Genomic DNA, 22,631 nt, shown 5'->3' with positions numbered 1-22,631 from the left:
GTACCCATCTAGTGTCTTCCTCTGCCACGCCCCACCTTATCTTTCCAGATAGAGTCTCTCACTGAATATGGAACTTACCAATTTACCTGAGCTGGCTAGCCAGCCATCCCAAGGATTTACCTGTGTCAGCCCCCAGCACTGAGACCATAGGTGGGTAAAACTCACAAATCTTAAACGGCCTCTTAAAGGCAGAACCCAGCTCTCCGTGCTGATGTAGCAAGGAATTCACCTACGGGGCCATCTCCCCAGCCTGGCAGTCAGCATTTACTGGAGCATGTTATATGTCAGGGGCTCAACAACTGTCAATTGTTACCCAAAGCTACTCACATCTATCATCTAATCATCTCAAAGACTGCCAATAACTGCCAAGGAAATGAAACTACCAATTCCTTAAAACACTCGGCTCTACAGTAGCACTCTGAGTTAAACCGAGGCTCCTCATCACCGGGCAAGACACCGGCGCTGTCCAGGGCGGATTTGAAGTAATACTACCAGGGCTAAAAGTCCCTGCCAATGACTGTTTTTTGAGTGAAACTCTGCAAGTCTCCAGCGTTTGCCTTCTCACATACCAAGTCTCCTTCAGCAGCTCTGAGTAAGATAAGATTATCCCTCTTCATTCTCAGAGAAACGATCCACACTGACTTGGTTATAGTTTAAATTACACGGGAAGATTTCTGGCTTGCTGTGTCCTGAAAATACTATGTAGCATTGTATTAGTTACTACTCGAAACAAAAACCCTTTAAAAATGGATACAGTGGGCACAAGTAGCCATCATGTCTGCAAATGGTCATCTTGTCTCTTTATCCAGGATAAGGATAACCTACCCAGAGGTCCTGTCTATATCCCTTGGCTTAGCAGACAGAGAAGAATGAATAGAATTCAGGAACCGTGTCGTTAAGATAAAAACCCTGTCTTCCAGCACACTCTCATCCACCGCCTCTGAAAACGAATTCACGGTCTCTGTTAGCCAGGATAAAGAGCCAATAATAACGACGGTGTGGCTGGCATTTCTGGTACCAGGCACATGGCCAGAGCTTGGCCAAGCCCTTTTTCTGTCTAAATAAGTCTTTCATCTTCACAACTCTGAGGATATTTGAAGTATGTAATAAACAAAGAAATTAAGTCCCAAAAGGGTTAAGGAACGTATCAAAAGTTCACATACCAGAAAGTCAGTAGCAATACTGGATTTGAATCCAGGAAGTCTAAGGCTGAGAGTGAGGCTCGTTGGATACAATGCCTGCCCAGAGCCCTGGGTTCAATGCTATCCTTGGGTACATAGCAAGTTTGAGGCCAGCCTGGGTTATGAAAAGCCTTGTCTTAAAGAAAAGCAACTCAGGGAGTCTGTCTCCTGAGTCCACCAATGAGCACACTGACTCAACATTCTCACTCTGCATCTATAGCAATACCTCATTTTCCAGATGAAGAAATTGAGCCTAGTCAGCATTCTGGGTGACAGGGCTGCTGAGTCTCAGAGTTGGGACTAGAAGGTCCCTATGTGAATTGAGTTTCCTGTGGCTATAATACATAGCTGGGAGAAACCATTTAAAAGGAAAGGTATACTTCGGCTCACATGTTCTGTCCATGGACAGTGAGCTTTGCTGCTTCCGGCACAATGATACAGAACATCATGGCAGAGCATGGAGTGCGAGGCCTGCTCACCCCATGAGGTCCAGGATACAGTCAGAAAGGGGCAGGGGTCTCAGCATCTCCCTCAAGGGCATGCCCCAGCAACTTAGCTTCCTCCAATTACACACCTCAATACACGGGCGTTTGGAAGACCTTTCAGGCACAAATACACCTGACTCACACCCAGCAAGCCTTCCTGTGTAGCTGTCCACAGCCTTCGGCACAGTCTGTACAATTTAACTCTAAAGTTCTCTGACTAACAGACTGCCCTAAGATAAAGGCTCTCAATTAACCTCTAGAATCAAAAGAATGTTAGAAAAGGAAACATTTTAATGAAATTCTTTTTAAAATTCCTCCAGAAACAAAATTGAAAACAACTGATGTTTGGGCTCACGTAGGAATAGGGTCTCATCAAAGAACTCTGGGCATCTGGAAGGAGTAAGAGCACTGAAGAGGCCCGGAAGAGAATGTAAATCATTTGTGGATGATGTTATAAGCTTGAATGGTTGACGACATATAGGAAAATTGCCCTACCACTAGCAGGTGTGTGTGTGTGTGTGTGTGTGTGTGTGTGTGTGTGTGTGTGTGTGTGTGCACTGCATATGGATAATACACATTTGTATAATGTCTACATGGCTAATATAAGACGTTAACATTACGTATATATTAATATAAAATGTATACATATGTATTGCATAAAAGTGTATATTTATGTGTAGTATATATTTTTATGAAATCTGAAATTTTCCATGTGACTCAGTTCCACCCAGCTGAGGTTGTAATCAACTTCTCTCAATCTTTTTTTTTTTTTTTTGGTTTTTCGAGACAGGGTTTCTCTGTATAGTCCTGGCTGTCCTGGAACTCACTCTGTACACCAGGCTGGCCTCGAACTCAGAAGTCTGCCTGCCTCTGCCTCCCGAGTACTGGGATTAAAGGCGTGTGCCACCACGCCCGGCTAACTTCTCTCAATCTTATTGAATAATAAAATATAGCATCCAGTAAAGAATTGCTACCATGTTCTCATTTATAATAGCATCTATCCACAGGGTTGTAATGGGCATTCAGTGGAATGTGTCAGCACTTTCTAAGCTATCAAATGCCACATGAATTAGCTGGACTATAAAATGTAAAGTTATCTGGGCACATGCCTTTAATTTCAGCATTTGGGAGGCAGAGGCAGGTAGATCTCTATGAGTTTAAGGTCAGCCTGGTCTATATTGTGAGTTCCAGGACAGCCATAGCTACATAGAGAAACCTTGTCTTGGAAAATTCAAAACAAACCCAAAAATCTTTAAAGTGAATTGCTTAACATGACCACCCTGAGATAAAGACTCTCAATTGACCACTAGTATCAAAGGGATTTTTTTTTTCCCTAAAATCGCATTTATTTGGAGCAAATTCAGCTCCTGAAGTTGGACCGTTGAATGTAGGAGGAGTTACACCAATTCCTTCGGCTGTAGCAGCATGGCCAAATCATTCAGTTGGTGGTGGGATCAATCCCATGGTTCCATCTGGCTTCATAGTGGCAGGTCCTGGAGGAGCCGGAGTACCAGGTGGCACAGGAACAGGGAGCATGGCACCCCTATTGTTTATGTGCACAGCACCTCCCATGGCCACTTGGCCAATCTCTTGTTATCTCAAATCTGGGAAGGTTCCCTTGAATCCTTCCTGCTGTCCTCACTTCATTTCTTTGTCTTGTCGCCGCATCTCTTCCTCATGGCACCTGTGTTCCTCTTCCTGCCTGAGTTCTAACTGCTTTTGTTTCTGAACCTCTTGGTTATGCAGCTCCTCCATTCTCTGAAGCTGTTCTTGACGACTCATCAAATCCTGCCTCATTAGCATAACCTGGTACTCTTGGCATGCTGCCTCCATCTCCATCTCCAGCTTCTCACGGGCTTCCTTGATGTTCGAGTCCACTCCATCCTGTGCAAATCTGGGTGGCTGTTCTCTCTCCTTGTGAAACTGCTGGGTTCTTATAACCAGCTTCTCTGGAGGTCTAGCCTTAGTCCATGGTGATCTGATAGGATGCACGGGATTATTTCAGTCTTCTGGTATCGTTGAGGCCTGTTTTGTGAATGGTCAATTTTGGAAAAGGTACCGTGAGGTGCTGAGAAGGTATATTCTTTTGATTAAGGATGAAATGTTTTATAGATATCTGTTAAATCCATTTGGTCCATAACTTCTGATAGTTTCAATGTGTCTCTGTTTACTTTGTGTTTCTATGATCTGCCCATTGATGAGAGTGGGGTATTGAGTCTCTCACTATTATTGTGTGAGGTGCAATGTGTGCTTTGAGCTTTAGTAAAGTTTCTTTTATGAATGTGGGTGCCCTTGCATTTGGAGCTTAGATGTTCAGAATTAAGAGTTCTTGGTAGATTTTTCCTTTGATGAGTATGAAGTGCCCTTCCCAATCCTTTTTGTTAACTTTTGGCTGAAGGTTGATTTTATTCAATATTAGAATGGCTACTCCAGCTTGTTTTTTTGAATCATTTGCTTGGAAAATTGTTTTCCAGCCCTTTACTCTGAGGTAGTGNTTGTCTTTAACACTGAGGTGCATTTCCTGTATACAGCAAAATGCTGGGTCCTGTTTACATTTCCAGTCTGTTAGTCTATGTCTTTTTATTGGGGAATTGAGTCCATTGATGTTAAGAGATATTAAGTAATAGTGATTGTTGCTTCCAGTTAATTTTGATGTTATTTTTATGTTTGTATGGCTATCTTCTTTTGGGTTTGTTGAACGAAGATCACTTTCTTGCTTTGTCTAGGGTATAGTTTCCCTCCTTGTGTTGGCGTTTTCCATCTATTATCATCTGTAAGGTTGGATTTGTGAAAAGATATTGTGTAAATTTGTTTATGTCATGGAATATCTTGGTTTCTCCATCGTTAGTAATTGAGAGTTTTGCTGGGTATAGTAGCCTGGGCTGGCATTTGTGTTCTCTTAGGGTCTATATGACATCTTCCCAGGATCTTCTAGCTTTTATAGTCTCTGTTGAGAAGTCTGGTGTAATTCTGATAGGTCTGCCTTTATATCTTACTTGACCTTTTCCCCTTAGTGCTTTTAATATTCTTTCTTTGTTTTGTGCATTTGGTGTTTTGACCATTATGTGACTGGAGGAATTTCTTTTCTGGTCCAATCTATTTGGAGTTCTGTGGACTTCTTGTATGTTTATGGGTATCTCTTTCTTTAGGTTAGGGAAGTTTTCTTCTATACTTTGGTTGAAGATAATTTACTGGCCCTTTAAATTGGGAATCTTCACTCTCTTCTATACCTATTATCCTTAGGTTTGGTCTTCTCATTGTGTCCTGGATTTCCTGGGTGTTTTGGGTTTGCATTTTCTTTGACTGTTGTGTCAACATTTTCTATGGTATCTTCTGCACCTGAGATCCTCTCTTCTATCTCTTGTATTCTATTGGTGATGCTTGTGTTCTATGACTCCTAATCTCTTTCCTAGGTTTTCTATCTCTAGGGTGTCTCCCTTTGTGATTTCTCTATTGTTTCTATTTCCACTTTTAGATCCTGGATGGTTTTGTGCAATTCCATCACCTGTTTGTTTGTGCTTTCCTATAATTCTTTAAGGGACTTTTTGTGTTTCCTCTTTAAGGGCTTCTACCTGTTTACCTGTGTTCTCCTGTATTTCTTTAAGGGAATTATTTATATCCTTCTTAAAGTCCTCTATCATCATCATGAGATGTGATTTCAAATCAGAGTCTTGCTTTTCTGGTATTTTAGGGTATCCGGGGCTCACTGTGGTGGGAGAACTGAGTTCTGATGATGCCAAGCAGCCTTGGTTTCTGTTGCTTATGTTCTTGTCCTTGCCTCCTGCAATCTGGTTATCTCTGGTGTTAGCTGGTCTTTCTGTCTCTGACCGTGGCTTGCCCCTCCAGCAAGACTGTGTGTCAGTACTCCTGGGAGACCACTTCTCTCCTGGTGGTCCTGGTGCAGAAACTGGAAGGATCTTGTCCCAGGCTCAAATTTTTGCACCCCTGACTTTGATTTGAACACAGAAAAGTGTCTGCATCCCAGTCCTCTCTAACCCCGACTGCCTCTGCCCACAGTTCTTTGCTCAGAGTAAGGGTGACACTACACAGCCTCCACCACCCCGAGAAAAAGCCAAAGGAATCTTAAAAAAAATTAATTAAAAATTTAAAAATTCCTCCCAAAACAAGATTGAAAACAACTTGATATTTGGGCCAGAGATGGCTCATCAGATAAATGCACTTACCACCTAGCCTGGTGATCTGAACTTAATTCCCAGGCCCCATGTGGTGGATAGTGAGAACCACTTCCAGCAAGTTGTCTTCTGACCTCTAAACCCATGCAAAACACACACACACACACACACACACACACACACACACTATTAATAAAAACTTTTGTTTCCTCTCAAAACTTAGAAATTAATATTCATAGATGCTGGGGCCTCACTCTGAATCACAATGGAGGAAAGACATCCTTTCTCCTCTAAAACTTCCCTGGGTGATTCTACCAGGCAAACAGAGATGAGACCTGCTTCAACTTATCGTACTGCTAAGTGGCAGATAAGAGAAGACATAAGCATATGTATGCTACAGTGCTTTAAAGGCATTGCAAAAAATTTATCAAACTTTCCATTGATTTGGTCCAAACCCCTCAAGTAGTCCCTAGATGTCCACACTCTGTTGAGAAGGAAATGGAGTCTCCAAACAGCTAACTGTGTTTTTACCACCTGGCCAAAGGGAACTATGACATCAGTGAGCCTTCTTTGACACATGCTCCTATGTGCTGGCTCAAATCCTGAGTGCCTTTATTAACACTCCCTTGCTCCTCGACATCCTCAGCTGTACACATTGGAGGAACCTTACAAGGAAGACTCAGAGCATTGTGGACCTAAAGTTTTACAGAAGGTTTAAAAACAAACTGGGGCCAGGCAGTGGTGGCGCATGCCTTTAATCCCAGCACTTGGGAGGCAGAGGCAGGCGGATTTCTGAGTTCGAGGCCAGCCTGGTCTACAGATAGGACAGCCAAGGCTACACAGAGAAACCCTGTCTTGAAAAACCAAAATAAATAAATAAATACATAAATGCATAAATAAATAAATAAATAAATAAATAAACTGGGATCTTCCTGTCTCAGACCCTCCACAGCACTAGGGTAACAGGCCTTGAAGGCCATGCCTGGCTTTTCACATGGAAGCTGGGATTTGAACCTAGTTTCTCCTGCTTGCTTAGCAAGTATTATTATCTTTATAAGGCATCTCCCCAGCCCAGGGTTTTGTTTTGTTTTGTTTTTTTTAAACACTGTTATATCTGAAGATGTCTTCAAGTATTCTAAACTTCATATGAAAGAAGTATTGATAGGTTGCACTGAACAAAATCGTAGTGTGATTTGAAATTTTACAAATGATTGAATAGTGAGGGGCTGTGGGGGTGGTTCCGTTGACAGAGTGCTCGCCATGAAAGCATAGGGGCTGAGTGTGGATGCCCAGCGGCTGGGCATCACAGAAGACACCTGATGTCAACCTCTGGCCTCTATGTATAGACACAGATACATACACACAGAGAGGTACATATACATAAACATGTACATATAGTCACATATCCCATGCACAGCGTGGGTGTGCGCATGCATGTGCACGTGCGCGCACAGCGCGTGTGTGCACACACACATACACACATACAGACAGACACATAAAACCAACTGGTCTATATGGGGTTTATAAGGCCATTCAGACAAGTTAAACTACTGCCCTGTCTTCCAGGACTGAATGAAACATACTGCAGGGATGCATGCCTTCCCTCCTTCCAAGCATCAAATAAAAAGATAAAGTCACATCTAAATGAAGTCCACCATAAGAAGCCATCTGAATTTTCATGGATTTCATTTTGTTACTAAAATTAATAAATCCCCACTTTAAATAAAATGACAGAATCTACTTTCAATAGAAGATGTAAAAATTAAATGAAGGGAATATCTCATCATCCACCTTCATTCCTTCTAGATCAGAGAACATTCCTTCGTAAGTTTTCTATATTTAATTTCAATATAAAAAGGTGGTTTCTATTCACAAGCATTGGTTTCTCCTTTGGCTTTATACAGTCGTGGTGTAGTGACAACCCTGTGATGTGGTTTTCCACTCAGCTATGAAGGCGGGCATCTTTCTCGGTGTGTTGATTAGGTCTGTCAACTTGATCGCATTAGTAAATGCCTGGGGCATTAGCCAAGCACTCTTCTGGGTATGCCTGTGAGGGTGTTTCCAAGAAGACTGGTGGAGAGGGAAAGACCGATCCTGAATGTATGGCACCATGCCACACACTGGGATCCAGACTGAATAAAGAGAGAAAAAGGGGTCAGTTGAGCACTGGATTCCCGGCTCTGCTTCCTGATCCACCGCGGTGTGAACAAATGGGTCTTCTGCCACCACAGCCAGAGCTGGTTCCACAGCCATGGCTTCCCTTCCAGGCTGAACTCTCTCCTGCACAGTTCAGTGAGCTTCAACCTTGCCTTCCTCAAGTATTTCCTCTACAGTAGGACAGCAGTGAAAAGAACAACTAACACATCAAAATCACTCATCTCCAGTTAAAACCTGTATGTTTTAAAGCTGCAGAGTACATCATAGCATGGGATGGTCGAAGGTGAACGAACATTCCTCCTCCATCCTTAGATTTTTTTTTTTTTTTTTTTTACAGATAGCCTGTCATTTCCAGTTCTTTTCCTGGGATGCTAGATCAGTCAGCTTTGGGTTGCTGTGCCAAATACTTGGGGTAAACCAAGTATTTTTGGTTTGTGTGACAAAATGCTTTGGGGGGTAAACCAAGCCACAGAGGGTTTTGTGGTTCACAGCTATAGAGGTTTCCATCCAGGGCCACTTGGTCCCGTAGCAGTGGTCCTGTTGCAAGGCAGAACACCAAGGTAGGAAAGGCATGAGGAGGAAGCTTAGTTCACCTAATGAATGCAGGGAAGCAAAGTAGGAGAGAGGAAGGGCCAAGGTCCCCATTCGCCCTTCAATGCCATCCCCGCCCCCAACCCTTTAAGGAGTCTCCTGTCTTGCAGAGGATTCTACCTAACAATGCCAATAATGGCTGACAACCAATCTCACAACAACATGGCCTGTGCAGGATGTTTAAGATCCAAACCATAACGAGGAAGATGTATTCTACTTCCTGTCCACCCTGAAGAGTCCCTCGGAATAAAGTTAAAGGGAAGCACTGAGCATGCCCAGTACGGGCCCCAAGAAGTTCCTTCATTGAGAACCAGCCTGTCTGCACGGAGCATTCCCAAACCTGTGCTCCCTGCGCATTACCCCACACAGGAGTCCTGCTGCTCTGCCGCATCAATAAGTAGGGGCAAGAAGTCACCTCTACTCAAGAGTAAAGACATATGGCAAGGCCCGATGGTGCAGAGGCAAGATGATCACGTGTTAGAGGCGTGTCTGAACTACACAGTGAATACAAGGCACTTGGAAAAAATATCATTTGCAAATAAAAAGCGAAGAACGGGGTGGGGCTTGGATTAACCCTCAATACAACACCAGTAATAGTCATTAATAAATAATACATAGACAGTAAACCCTTTGTGATCCAAGAGTTCCATCATCATTAAAGTAATATTTCAATCACTGGTAATAGTTGCTTGGGTCTTATTTCCAAATTGGTCCTATGTCAAGGAGAAAAAGCATGCATATTGTGTGTCGAGTGTCCAGGATGCTACGCTCATGACAGCATCCACACAACCGTCCTACGATTTCTCATCCGCTGTACTTACAGCTTTTGTTGTTACAAGCTGCACCATAAAAAACACTTTCCTACATCACAATTACTCACTGGTGTAATTACATGGCTGCAAGTCAAGGTCCTAGCTCCACCCAACGATATAGTTATTCCAAATTCTAAGTCCCATTACTTCTGTTTTCCAAACATGAAGCCAGTTTCAACTGCTGGTTCTCCCCCGGCCACGGCCCCTCCTGCGGCTGGGGCTGGATGGAGAACTCCACCCGGTAGTTTTCAATCAGGTGGGGAGAAACTGAGGGGCGCTACTTCCACTTGGCTGATCAGTAATTGAGCCCGCTTCCATGCCTGCCTGGCCTTCAGGCAGGGGGTTCCGTGGTCACTAGACTAACTGACATCCTCAAGCATTCACTGAAGAGAGGAAGCATCACCCGGATGAGCTGAACACAGTTCCTCAATCGTGTAAAAGTGGCTTTGTGGAACAGAAGCCACCTGGTCCTCTGGTATAACCTCAGCTAAATCACTCAGCCTGTGTCTCTACCAGGTGAGAATAGGGTTGGCAAGAGGGTTCAGCAGGTAACCTAATGACCTGAGTTCAATCCCCGGGACCCACACATACACAGATAAGCAAATAAATGGACACACATAAAATACATACACAGAAGTTGGCTAGTGTAGCTGCTCTCTCAGAATTGAGTTAATCCATGTCAGGCGACAAACATAGCGCCAACCCCAGCACTGAGTGTGCAGCACACTCTAGATGTTGCAACTAAGTCTCTTTTTTGCACCTTTGAACTGTTTTTCTGACACAGAACAGGAGAGACACTTGGAGGCACTACTTAGAGGCTATCGTTTTTCTAAACAACCCTTAGTATAGGTCAACCCTTCATGTATAGGATGAAGAGAACTCCCCCAAGTCACAATGACCTAACAAATAATAAACCCCTACACAGTTTAGTAGCCAGCATGACCTACGTGTAAAAAGACAATCAGACAATCGGATTGCCTGCCACCTTTCCCAAATGACATTCGGATTCATCACTGTGTTTTAAAGAGACAACATTCACAACTCAATTGCCAATCTCCTCTTTACTTTTAAATTCTTTGGTATTTATATTCACATTTGAAATGAAAAAATTTGTTTTAAAAAATGAGTCCAACCAGCATCAGCATCAATAATTCGATAAGGTAATGCCCTATAAAAAAAAACATTCTTGGGGTTGGGGATTTAGCTCAGTGGTAGCGCGCTTTCCCACACTCACACATGTACACACGCACACAGAGAGAGGGTGTTTAGCTGTTTCCTGAAACTAACAAGGCAGTCAGTATAACCATCATCAGTGTTCTCCCACTGGGTAAATTGAAGGTTAAATAAGGTAAAGAAAAAAACAAAACAAAACAAAAATGACGAGTTCCCAAATGGCTTCTTTGTCCCAAAGCCTCCTAAACAAACAAATGAGACTAACTATGAGCAATCTTTTTCCTAGTGGCCTTAAGATAAATGTTATTACTCCAAGTAAGTTTCTCTACCGTCATACCCATCAATAACAATTATTATCATAACTATAATTGTTATTATTGTTCCTGTTTAAGATCTTACCATGAGTGAGACCTTTGGGGACAAAGGTAAAAGCAGAGGTAGGGCTGCTGGCTTATGCAATACCCGGGGGCAAAACCAATTATCTCAGAATATGTTGTGAAATTGTCAAAAGTCCCAAAACAAAATTAATTTTAATATGTCTTAATTTGAAAATAAAATACATTGCCATTTAGTTTTGATTAAACAAAGCTCTCGTGGGGCCAGGTGGAATACAGCACAAATGTCACATCTCCAAAAGTGGAAGGACCCAAAGGCTCAGTGGCCACTGTGGAATGGAGGAGGGTGGCTGTCAGAAGAGGGATACTGTGACTGTGTATTCCCTAGGACCTAGGCTATTCTGAGCTCTCATTATACCATCACTTTCTCCAAAATATTTGTGTAAAATAAAAAGGAAATCAACATAGACCAAGAGGCAAAGCCAACTGCCTGTCCCTAAGAATTACCCTTCCCTCAGGTGCAAAGACACAATTACCAGCTTCAGATTAAGCTGATTTTCAATAGTGGGCAAGATTTTCTTTAGGGTGCATTAATTTTCCAACCTTATCAGCTCTGTATGGAAAAAAATCAAATCGTTTGTAGTTTGTTTTATCGTGACAGGATATAGGTAGCCCAGGCTGGACTAGAGCTTCCGATCTTCCCACTTCAGCCTACCAAATGCCAGGGCTACTGGCATGGGCCACCACACTCAATGTGGATTTCCATTTTTAAAATCAGACTTCATTGTTGGCTCCCACACTTCATTCACAAATTACAGAGCACACAGGCCACAGAGCACACAGGTGCTCTGGCCAAGGCCTAGATTCTCCTCTTGACCACAGCCAGTGAGCAGATTGGCTCTTAGCATCACTTGCCCTTTCGTCTTGACACGGGAGCCATGTTCTCCTGCCCCACTTCTCTTGCCTTTCTAGTCACTGTTATCGCCTCTCCTTTGAGGATGCTGCCTCCCACGGCCTATGCCAGGCTTTTCTTCTACCATATTATAAAAGCAAGGTCACCAATCACTTCTACAGCCCGAAAACCCAGTTGTTACTGTTGAATTCTCTTCTCTGCCCAGATGTCTCTCCTGAACTCCCAGCATAGACTCTCCTGTCCTTCTGCCATTTCAATCCGCCTATAACAGCTCAGTTTTCTGTTTGTTTATTCAACTCCACTCTTTATCTAAGGCAGTACTTCCCAACCTTCCTGCCGCTGCAACCCTTGACTACAATGCTTCATGTTGTGGTGACACCTCGACCATAGAATTATTTTTGTTGCTACTTCATAACTGTAATTTTGCTACTCTTATGGATTGCAATGTAAATATTTTTGGAGATAGAAGTTTGCCCAAGGGGTTATTAGCCACGGGTTGAGAACCACTGTTCTGAGAAAAACCAGATGACTGTCTCACTCTGTCTTATACCCACCTAAATAGGCTCAATCTGCACTGTATACTGTGCCTCTTCCGCCCATCATGCCCATCTTAAATCCACTCACTTCCCTCTATACCTACCATCCTTCTGCCAAACCATTATATCATAACGGCAAATTACAATAATTCCAGAAACCGCCTAAATGATCTCCAACCCTGGCTTTGTCCTCCTTAGTCCTGATCTCAGTTTAGAGTCACCTCCTGCTAGAAGCTTTCTCTCATCAAGTTCCAAGATAATAGACTGCGTAGTAGTAGTAGTAGTAACAGTAGTAGTAATAGTAGTAATAGTAGCAGTAGTACCCTCGGCATCCACAGACACGTACTTCTGTAGGGGTCTCTTTCTTCACCTAAGCAAGAAACCTTCAAGAAGGTGGAGGCCATGCCTCCTCAGTGTGGCTGTCATATGACTGCTGTTCTAGACTCAGTAACTGTCTGCTCATGCCACAGGGGTGCCAACAACCAAACAGAGGAACAACTCTACCCAAATCTAGCTTGAAAAATGAGTGAGTTTACTGTGGTGACTTACAGAAACATGGGCCAGAGGTGACACTCAGAGTGTTGCATTCCCAGAGAGCTTACACTGACTTGGGTAACAGTTGGAAAGTTACACCCCTAGCTCCCTTCCCAATTTGCAGGCAGCACCACCAGAAAGTATCTTTGCTCCAGCAATTGCTTATGACTTTGATGGTTTTGGGAAAGAGCTCTGTTAATTTTGTAACTTTCATGAACTTTGGGGGCATTATAAGTTTAGTTAAGTTTCCTATTTTATGAACTTTCCCCCCAACTCTGAGCAGGAATGCTTCAATTCCTAAGAAACAGCTACACAACGGGGTCCGTAGTGTCCACTGTCTCCATTAGGGTCTCGATACTGTTAATGAATGAATGAAGAAGACAATGAATGAAGGTTAGGTTAGGAAGCAAAAGAGATGGTGAGTTTGTCAGGGGGAGTTTTCAAAAAAGTAGGTAAAGGGAAGCAGAGTGGAGAACTGAGTGGAGAATTCAAGGCCTATAGTCTGGACAGACAATGTCAGCTTGGTCCAGCCAGGGACAGATTCTAAGAAAACCTTTGTCACAAGTGTGATGTGTGACCATGTATATTCTAGAACCACTGGTGAGTTCACCAAAGTTTGAGAGTCCGGTGATGATTTTTCTTTAGCAAAAATGTCTTGTTCAGATCAAACCTTCACTCCCATCTTGAATGGGAGACATTATAATTAATCCTCCTGATCCAACCATGGAGTAGATCACACCTTAGCAACGTTAAGGAAGGAAAATGTAAGAGAAGTTATTAGCTATACCTGAGGAACAGTGCAATGAAAACCAACTCTCATGGAGGTTAAAGACTTTTCATACTACACTTAGCAAACCAATAAAGGGTCTGCAGCCATGTCTCCTCAACTCTTGTTTTAAACTAAGCAGAGTGGCCAGAGAGATGATTTGGCTGTTAGGAGCACTTGCTGCTCTTACAGAGAACTCGGGTTTAGGTTCTTAGCATCTACATGGGAGGCAGCTCACAGCAGTCTGTAATTCTATTTCCAGAGATTTGACACCCCCTTCTGATCTCTGCAGGCACTGCACAGCAAGACACACAGACAGACAGACAGACAGACAGACAGACAGACACACACACACACACACACACACACACACATACACACACACAGTGGACAGACATACGCACAAGCAAAAATCCATACACATCAAATAAAAATAAATACATAAAACCAAAAATTTGCCCTCTCAATACTGATTGGCTGAGAAACACCTGAAAAAATGTTCAACATCCTTAATCATCAGGGAAATGCAAATCAAAACAACCCTGAGATTCCATCTCACTCCAGTCAGAATGGCTAAGATTAAAAATTCAGGTGACAGCTGATGCTGGCGAGGTTTGGAGAAAGAGGAACACTCCTCCATTGCTGGTGGGATTGCAAGCTTGTACAACCACTCTGGAAATCAGTCTGGCGGTTCCTCAGAAAATTGGACATAGTACTACCGGAGGACCCAGCAATACCTCTTCTGGGCATATACCCAGAAGATCTTCCAACTGGTAATAAGGACACATGCTCCACTATGTTCATAGCAGCCTTATTTATAATAGCCAGAAGCTGGAAAGAACCCAGATGTCCCTCAGGAGAGGAATGGATACAGAAAATGCGGTACATTTACACAATGGAGTACTACTCAGCTATTAAAAACAATGAATTTATGAAATTCTTGGGCAAATGGATGTATCTGGAGGATATCATCCTTAGTGAGGTAATCCAATCACAAAAGAAGTCACTAGATATGCACTCACTTATAAGTGGATATTAGGTGAAGACTTCTTTCTTTTAGCACTTACACTGCTAGTGGCCATCTCTTCAAGGTTCAATAAAAACTTTTAATGGTTAAAAAAAGGGGGTGAGCTGAAGAGATGGCTCAACAGTGAAGAACACTGACTGTTCTTCCAGCGGTCCTGAATTCAAATCCCAGAAACCATGTGGTAGCTCACAGTGATCTGTAATGGGACCCGATACCCTCTTCTGGAGTGCCTAAAGACAGCTACAGTGTATTATTATACATAAAATAGATTAATAATTTTTTTTAAAAAGAACTACAATGAAAAGTCATGTAAATGTGAAAATATAAAATAATTCCATGCATATATAATATTAACCTTATGTATCCTGAGTATACGTCTCAATTAACAGTATAATTAATAGCAATAGTGTAGTTCATACTAAATAAAACTATAAACACAGCAAATTATGTTTCAATATAATAGGGGACACCAAAACACAGTGGGGGTTAAATACAAGAGAGCAGAGGCATGTGATTGCCTTAGTGTCCTGGGAAAACATGTGTCCTCACTCAGTATGGCAACTGGCATTTCCAGACCCCTGCTTCCATAAAGGGGAAAAAAAAGTTCCAGCAGTAAAGGTGGATTTGAATCTCAAACTTCCACAAGAAACTCATAGATTAAACAGGTTTTAAAAGATACCACAATCTAATGGGAATCTTTCTTCAGAAATGATGAATTATTCATGCTGAAAAAAATACCGGAAACTGAGTCAAAAACGTGCTCAGCTGCTTGCAAACCAGAACACACAAAGGAGAGTTTGAATGTGTCTGGCTGACGAAGGGGGGGACTGGAGATCAAACCACTTAGCAAACTCTGAGAACTGAGTGTGGGATCGAGTCATGCAGGTAAATATTTAGGAACATGGAGTTTAAAGAGTGGAGGGTGGAAAGATGTAAATGTTTGGGAAGGAAAATATGTAAAAAGCAGAGTAGCAAAAAGGTTGTGGAAGCCGTCCGTCTTCTCAAGATAGTTGTAAAGCTCAGATGAGACCCTAACATTGACAGGACAATGAAAACAATACTCTCCACATCGCCCGAACACACTCCAGGTAAAACAGGAGGGACTCTACTGAACGACCATCACCTCCAAACCGAATCGCTGCCTCCCGGAGGGAGGACGGGGATTCATAAGACTTGGAAAGCTAGAGGTTCAGAAAACCCATGAACATAACAGGCTCTACAACACCCCATCCCAAGGCTACAACAGCCATGGATCATTGCTGGAGAGAGGAAACTTTTTGTTACAGCTACCTGAGGAGCAGGGATCTGGAAAGGGAGATCCAGAGATGTGACTTTGGTTAGCCATAGGGGTGGGCTTCTCAGTGATGCAGCTACCTTTGAGTCATCCAAGCTCCTGTAAGTAACTTTCCACCCATGTTCCTGTGAGCAACTACCCACCCATGTTCCTGTGAGTAACTGCCCACCCATGATCCTGTGAGTAATTCCAACAACCCCACTGGTTCACCATTGCTGAACATGGGTGCTTTGTTGTGTCACAGCTGCCCTATCTGAGGTGAACAGATGTAAGTTTGTATCTTCTTGTCAAAGTCACACAACAGTCTCATTCACAGGAACCTAGCAGTTTGTTGCTCTTTGGGTCTACATGCACTCACAAAGGAGAGCTCTAAATAAATCCAGGAGAAAAACATCAGAGTATTAAGATGATCAACAGGTATCAGTGGCTCCCATGACTAGTGGCTCCAAGAACAAAACCCTCCTTCTTCTTGACTCGGCCTTCAGTAAGTCATGTACTCAGCCAGTAAAGGCAGACACTCTGCTTCAGTGAACAGGAAGACTATCTGGCTTCTGTTTGCTTTAGAGCTGAAAAGCAAGGGAAAACCTAGCTCAATGCTCATTCCACCTTGCTCACTCTTCACAATGCCCAAAGATTCAGTCATGCCAAGGGGAAGCATACAGACCAATACCAACTGGTACATACCAGTACAGACTGGTAGAAACCAGTACAGACTAGTATAGACTGGTACAGAGCGGTACAGAGCAGTACAGACTGGTATAGAGAGGTACAAACCAGAGAGCGAGAGTGGCTCCCCAAACAATTCTGAGGGCCATGTTTACACGACAGAAGCCAATAACACAAGCCAGGCACTTTTTTTTTTACAGTCCATAGCTTCAAATGAAAAATGAGGCTAATAACTGTTGGGTCTTCTGAAGAATTTATGTGCTTTAAATAAAAGGATTTGAAGGAACTTAAAAATAGCAGTAGCCTAAACCAATCTAGAAGTAACCACAATTCCAGTGGTACATTATGGATTCATTAGGGTGTAAAGAGAATGTCTGTGATGCCAGGGACCCCTATGCCCACCTTCTAGGTAGTAGTGATGCATGGTTTATTTCGAGAGTGAAAAACTGAGGTTTATAATATACTTGCTATCGTGGCTGGAACACAATGTGCCTCCCAAAGGCTTGTTTACTAGACACATGGACCCTAGTGGATTGGCATCAGGAAGATTTGGACCTTTGGAGAGAGGGACCTAGCAGAATCACTAGGGAAAATCCTAGTTAAATCACTGGGAGAATCATCTTCAGAAAGGGTTAATATAATTCTCATAAGACCCAAGATAGCCCTTACAGAGTAGGTTATCAAGCGAGGCCACCCAAGCCTACGCCACCTATTTCCCTCTTCATGCAATGTTGTGATACAAAGGGACCTTCCTTACCAAAGGCCAACAGATATGGCTACCTGGTGATGAACTTTTACCCTCCAAAACTGTGAGCCAAATAAACAGAAGCAGTAGGTTAAGAGCGCCTGCTGCCAAACATGGCGACCTGAGTTTAATCCCCAGAGCCCATAATAGAAAAAGAAAAATAGTCATCTGAGTTCAACATGCCCCCCCACAAACACACAAACACACACAAACACACACACACAAAAACACAGACACACAAACACACACACAAACACACACACAAAAACACAGACACACAAAAACACACACAAACACACACAAATACACAAAAATACAGACACACAAAAACACACAAACACACAAACACACACACAAATACACAACACAGACACACAAACACACACACACACAAATAAGCAAATATGAAGAAAAATACTGTGAAAAACATTCAAGAAATCAAATCACCTTTAGCACAGACATTACTTTCTAAGCACAGTGCAGGAACTTAGGTTCTCAAAACAAATCTTTTTTTCCCTTGAAGAGAAACTGAAGGTGCAATACAGTCTGTTGAAAACAGCAATTGCAGTGTCATGAAACCCTAGGGCATTTTCATGGTTGTCTGTAGAGAGCTGGCTACTGTGAACCCGGCCATGGCGACCATGGCTGCTCGCTTGCTTGGTTTTGTCTCTGTTTTAAAATAAACAAAGTGCTGTGGCTTTGAGCCCAGAATCTGGGGCCTACCTGATCTGCTACTCACCCACGATGTATTACCTCCATCTATAAAATGGACACACACCCTACCACATTCAGAGCAAATAAGGCTTTAGCACATTAAGATACATAAAATCATAATACTCCTATCAGTGCCCTCAAGGAGTCTCTGTTAATTGAAGATGCAGATGTTTTATTTCAAAACTAGCTAACTGTTTTAAGCCAAGCCTTTTTAATTTATTTTTATTTTATTGCATTTTTTAATTGTGTGTGTGCGGAAGTTGGAGGATAACAGAGATAGTTAGTTCTCTTTTTCCACCACGTGAGCTCCGGGGATCAAAGTCAAGGCTGCTAAGTTTGGTGGCAAGCACCTTTACCTGCTCAGCTGTCTCACCAGCCCTTATAGCTTTTCCTTTAAACAGGTCTATTATATGATTCCGAGGAGATGATGGCCAAAAGTACTCATTTCTTTTTTATTCTATTTCAAAGACTATGGAAAGGTGTAGACTCATAATTATAATAACTTTGAGCAGAACCCAACCACTCACCAGGTACTTCACACAGAGGAGAATGCCCACGTTCCTGAACAGTCTAACTCGCCCGTCAAGAACGACTCGCTCCTCTCATGACTCAGAACACAGAAACAAGAACAGTGCTTCACAGTGAAACCCGGGCTGGTGCTAATTATTTTCTGCCAACAATCTGGCCTTTGATCTTCAGAAGTTTCATCTGTCCCGGTTTCTGAAGCAGCAAACAAAAGGCCTCTGATCTATCTGGAGATGCTCTGATAGCAAATATGACTATTTTTAAAACCCACCAAGAAATGCAGCTATGCACACCAACTGCAGTATCCTGATGCCTCCTAGAATCTGACAGGTTCGTTAGGAGACATCTCCTAAGAGGCCAGCTTTGTTTGATTTGTTTTTTTTTTTCTTCTTCTTCTTTTCTCATTTCCGTTACTTTCCCCAAATCTCAAGCTGTGGCTCCACCCCTAAGAGCTTCACCTCCCTCCTCCCTTTACCTCTAGGGCAGCTCTAGCAAGTCCTAGAGAATTGAGCGTCACTTGAGAGACTCACATCCTTCAGCTGTCCAAAAGGTTCTCGAGCTAAATTAACACTAAGGCTACTACTCTCACACCTATAATCCTGCACTTTCAGAGTCTGAGACAGGAGGAGGACGTGTATAAGGCCAGTCCTGTACATGTTGAGCTGAGGAGCTACAATGGCAAGATGCTATCTCACACCTCCAGACTCTTCTAAGCCCACATGAAACTTCCTGTCTCCTCTGGTAGTTCTTCTCTTTCTGTTTCACATTTGAACTGGATCATTCCACACAATAAACTGAAGCTGTTACCTGCTGCTACTACTAGCAAGCTTCCAGGAATGCAAGTTCCAGGGGAAGGAGGGTGGGGTTGGGTGGGGTGGGGGGGACTCCTGCATACAAGGAAATGGGACATGAAAGTGCCTGTAATTTTGTTTGGGATGTGCCCTGCCCCTTCCCAGGGACACCTCTTCCTTCTGAGCAGAAGCTAGACTTCTTAGAGCTACCACGTAAGAGGAAGACTCGTCATCGCAATCCTTATCAAATAGCTAATGGCCCGCCAGTGTGGAGAACCTCGGGAAGTAAATATGTTTAGATTAAGAGTTGCTACTGGGGTCTGGCTTAGCAGTTAAGGGCACTTGCTGCTCTAGGAAGGAGCCCAGTTCTGCTCCCACCCCAGTATGAGGCAGCTCCCAATTACCTCTTACTCTGACCTGGCGCCATCTTCTGGTCTCCACAGGCAACTGCACACGCATGTTATACATACATTATATTCATGTACATACACATAAAAAAATTTTTAAAGTTACTACTATCTTAAACATGATGGCCCTTCCAAGCACACCTGGAGATATTGGTTCCCTGGTCCTGTAACAGCCCCTAACTAGGTCTGTGACAGAAGCATGAAGGATTGCTGTCAACCTCTGGTATAAATTGCATTAGAGAACCTTTATGGAGATGCTACGGGCACAGGTGTAATAATGCTAACTTAGATAAACTGTACTGGTCATCCCAAGGAGGTAAAGAATGAGTGCCTGCCTCCCCTCATCTTACCTTGCAGTGTTAAAATGCTCTGAATAGCAAAATCCGGATCTCACGCGAATGATCCATGAGGTTCCTATTGGCCTAGAAACTTCCTATAAAGGTGTTTAGTAATATTGCTAAGATAACGTGACTTATCTTAAGAGAGTGGGTTCCTGGCCACTCTGACGACAAATGATGAGCTGCTTCCCTGCACATAAAGTTGCCATTGGTGAGACAATCCGTAGACTACCAGATATGCTGTATGCACACTCCATAGGGGAGGAACAATTTCAACTTATCAAACATCTTCCCAACAGCCATGATCATGCCAGCAGTATCTAGCGCATGGGAATCCCCAGCAGAAAGATAAATGAAATAGGAACGTCCACACCGGCTCTGGAAGAGAGGAAGACACCCAACCTTTGCCTGCTTTTGATGATGGTTATCATTTACATATGCCAATTTTACTGTGCCTATGACATCCAGTCTGGGACATCAAGCATCTCCACTAACAGATTGTGTCATAGTTAATTTTGATTGTCAGCCTAATTGGATTAATAATCATATAGGGCATTGATGAGATATATCTGGAGGGGGGTATCTGTGGGAGCTTTTCCAGAGAGGGCGAACTGAAGTGGGAAGATCCACCCTGAGTGTTGGTGGCACTCTTCCATGGGCCAGGGTCCCAGACTAAATAAAAGGGGGACATGGAACAAGTATGATGAGCACCAGCTTGTCCCTCTCTACATCCTGATCCGTCAGGATGGGGGGAGTCTCAGTACTCACCTCGCACCAACACGGACTCCACCATGAACACATTCACACACAGAGAGAGAGAGACACAGGCACACACACACAGAGACACAGACACATACAGACACACAGATACACACACACACACACACACACATGGAGACAGACAGACAGACACAGAGAGAGAGAGAGAGAGAGAGAGAGAGAGAGAGAGAGAGAGAGAGAGAAATCAGAAACAGAGAAAGAGACAGAAACACACAGAAACAGACATACACTCACACACACACCACACACACCACACACACACACACACACACACACACACACACACACACACATTGGCTGCACCCTTTTAAATTGTAGCCCAAAAGGGAAAAAAAAAATTCTTCTTTCCTCCTTTCCTTAAGCTACCTTTATCACAGCGTCAGAAAAGTATCTAAATCAGGCTACATCTTGATGGACTAATACAGACTGTTGCCTTCATGGACTCTTTACAGGAACCCTTTATCTCCTCCCACTTTCCCTAACCACCCCTGTCTCCAACTCCAACTCCAACCCCACCCCCACCCCAGCACTTACCCTGACCTCACTACACCATACATTCTCCAGTGCCACTTCCCTTGTGTTCCAGGCCACAGCTTGCCAAGTCTCAAAACCCTGCCCCCTCTACTTAAGAGTATCCCAGTGAATTACCCTCTGGTACCTGATGCAAGTGAATCCCCCAGCTCAGGGTGCCTCAAATTCTATTTGCTGAGTCTTCCAAAAAACAGCTGCTCCAATATTCTGCTAACTAAGCTCAAGACTTAGAAAGCTGCCAGTGTAAATCCACCTTGCCTGGCCCTTGGAGTCACTGGAACTGCTGTACTTTGAAATAGAATTCTGACCTCTAAATGTGACCCCAACTCTTCCTTCTGCCACTTAAATACCAATTACTTGTGACTTCTTTTCAAATTCAAACAGATAATTTATCCATGCGTAAATGAATTTGATTAAAATTTTCATTTAGTTACTGGCCTCTCTTAAGGAAACTTGCAAACTGCTTTAAATTGGAGGTATACAAAAGCTTAATTAGAATTTGAAAATTGGGAACAAAAGAAAATGAGCTAACCAGACAGAGGTTGGATGTAGTCCAAACTGACTTTAATGAAACATGTAATTAAAGTAGACATGCCATTGACTAGAAATACCCTCACTGAACCTGGGGTTCATCAACTCAGACTGGGGGTGGGGGCAGCAAACCCCAGGGATTCGCCCGTCTCTGCACTGCTCGAGTGTTTAAATGCTTGGCCCACAGAAATTGGCAGTATTAGGAGGTGTCGCTTTGTTGGGGTAGATGTGACCTTGTTAGAGGAAGTGTGTCACTATGGAGCATGTTTTGAGGTCTCTTATGCTCAAGCTATGGCCAGTGTGGCACTCAGTCTTCTGCTGCCTGCAGATGTAGAACTCTCAGCTCCTTCTCCAGCACCATGTCTGCCTGCATGCCACGTTTCCCACCATGATCATAATGGACTAATCTTCTGAAACTGTAAGCCAGCCCAATTGATCATTTTCCATTTTAAGCGTTGCCATGGTCACGGTGTCTCTTCACAGCACTAGAAACCCTAAGGCAGGATCTCAACTCAGGTCTTCACCTTGAACAGCCGGCACTTTACAGCCTAAAGTGAAGGAACAGTAGACACAGATCTAGTGAATTCAGTCAGGATCCCACCTAGCCCAGCTCTGGGTTCAGCATGTGCTGTACATGTTACAAATGGCAGGAGCTTGAGTATCACC

General features: G+C 43.2%; 1 protein-coding gene and 1 pseudogene across 1 annotated transcript in view; both read right to left on the bottom strand.

Annotated features, from left to right (window-relative positions):
• The window catches only part of Mboat1 (membrane bound O-acyltransferase domain containing 1), a 110,591-nt gene that overhangs the window by 58,737 nt on the left and 29,223 nt on the right, over nt 1-22,631 (bottom strand). The window lies entirely within an intron of this gene.
• The window catches only part of LOC110334230, a 43,316-nt pseudogene continuing 23,617 nt past the window's right edge, over nt 2,933-22,631 (bottom strand).

This window comes from Mus pahari, chromosome 16 (genome assembly GCF_900095145.1).
Source record: "Mus pahari chromosome 16, PAHARI_EIJ_v1.1, whole genome shotgun sequence".
Taxonomy (NCBI): domain Eukaryota; kingdom Metazoa; phylum Chordata; class Mammalia; order Rodentia; family Muridae; genus Mus; species Mus pahari.
This window is presented reverse-complemented; position numbering and strand designations above follow the sequence as displayed.